The sequence below is a fragment of the Penaeus monodon genome, chromosome 41 (genome assembly GCF_015228065.2).
Source record: "Penaeus monodon isolate SGIC_2016 chromosome 41, NSTDA_Pmon_1, whole genome shotgun sequence".
NCBI classification, from domain to species: Eukaryota; Metazoa; Arthropoda; class Malacostraca; order Decapoda; family Penaeidae; genus Penaeus; species Penaeus monodon.
The window spans coordinates 19181861-19184360 of NC_051426.1; positions in this window are offsets into that span (position 1 = coordinate 19181861).

A 2500-nucleotide genomic window follows, 5' to 3' on the forward strand; every position below is an offset into this window, starting at 1 on the left:
ATTATATATGAAATTTCTTAGATTTTTCCTCTATCATTTACATATATTATTTTCCTTGTAAAATATGGCTGGATGAAACTTGATCCTTATCAATATTTTACATTTATCAAATAAACTGAACATAAAAGAACACAGTACTACAAGTTAAAACAAGGACAAATTGAATATTAAACAAATGAACAAATAAAAATTTAAATAAAACAAAACAATAAAAAAGCGATACTAAACGTAGTATGAAATGGTAATAAGTAAACAAATGCCAAGAACGGTCCAGTATAAAAATTTAAATAATTAGTAAAAACAAATCACACTTCTTTGAATAACCCCCCCCCCATTTGCCTATTAACTTCATCATAGCAACGGAGGAAGAATGTGGGTCTTGCAATATAATCCAGAGGTTAAGGGACTAGGCAGAGAATCTGTCAGCTTTTTTAGGGCGAAACTGCAGAAGTAATCAAAGCAATCAATGAAGGCGATTGCTTAGCCAATAGCTCATTGTTTAAATTAAAAGAAATAAATAAGAGCTTTTAAACTACTCTGTTTAGCTGGACCATATAAAGTTAAAACATAAATCAAATAAAATCAAACAGTAATACATAAGAACATAAAACTAAAAACGCAATTGCAATAACAAAATAAAGTAAAAGCAATTAAAACAAAATATATGAAACTTAAATAAAGTTATACACAACAAAATCAATAAATTAAAGTTAAAACATTCGCAAAAAAAGGATAAAAACACGTGGTCACCCTGGTTTCGCGCTCCTTGTGAGGGACGGCACACGAATCCAGGGGGCACTTTTGGGGTAACTTAAGTAACTAAAACAGCACTACAATAGCACCATTATTGATGTGCTCATTCGTTCACGAGCGACTATATTTTCCGTGTGATTGTGTTGCGATAAGGTGTCACCGCTGAGTATGCATCTTAAATGTATAATTAGAAAGATTCTTTTACTCACGTATACATTCTTGCTAGTTTTAGTCATAGAGTAGTTAGCCCAATTAACATTCACGCCTCCTTCTTACTTCACCGAAACCTTTATCTTATTGTCTCCCCTCAGACCCACACACACACACACACACACACACACACACACACACACACACACACACACACACACACACACACACACACACACACACACACACACACACACACACACAAACACACACACACACACACACACACACACACACACACACACACACACACACAAACACACACACACATACACATACACATACACATACACACACACATATATATATATATATATATATATATATATATATATATATATATATATATATATATATATTTATATGAATGTACGTATGCATTTATGCATGCACGTATATATGCACGTAAAACATTTTATTGTAAGACATAAGGAATTGTAGTTACTATATATAATGTAAAATGTGGTCAATTTATAAGCTTAGTAGAGTACTGCCTTTATATGCACTGAAGATGGTATCAGTATCTTATTTTCTGCGTTGTTACAGTTGTTACATATGATAGTTTTCAAGCTGAATCACAGAGATCACAGACAGGCAAATAATAACTGGGATATCATTTAGATACACTGGAAAAAAAAAAAATATATATATATATAGTTATGTATATGTGTGTATACATGTTTATCCGATAGGATGTACTGTTTTAGTGAAAAAAAACATACAATCTATGTTTTTCCTTTTGGTAAAGACATATCACACAGTTTCATTTAGGAAGGTTAGTCAACTCAGTTGTCATGGCAAAAAGATGTATAATGGATAATTGGAGACACTTGGAAACAGATATAGCGTCTATATTCTTGAAGTTTGGGCTTTGAATTAACAAAATGAACAATAACTGTATTGTGTTGATTGAATCGTCCTAGCTGACATGATAATCATAGTCTATAATCTTTACACATACACACACACACACACACACACACACACACACACACACACACACACACACACACACACACACACACACACACACACACACACACACACACACACACACAAACACATATTTAGCAAAGCTAACGCATGGCTCACGCATCAAAATAGCAACATTTCCGATATTTTCCGGTAGATTTTTCTGGTGAGTCAAAATATGAAAATGTATTCGCTTGAGCGCTTAAGCAGCAAGTGTCCGGAAACCGTTTTCAAAGACAGTTAACCATGATGCGATTAGGTGTCACAGAGATAACCTTACTCAAAATCGTAAAGTGGGAGGAAAAACTGTTTAAGAGATAGCATCCATAAGGACGGTATTCATGTATTTCTTGATGAAAATCACAAACTTACGAAGATGAAATGTGCTGCCCATCTCGGCCTTATTTCTTATTCATAGTGGGCTGGCGTGAGGGCGGTAAGCCTGGCCTCCGGCGATGCTTCTTCAGCCCCGATGCCAAGCCTTCACTCTGGGGGAATGAAGCCAAATGTAGCACCGGCTAATCCTTACTTAAATGTTATCTAGGAGGAATTTAATTGCAATGAA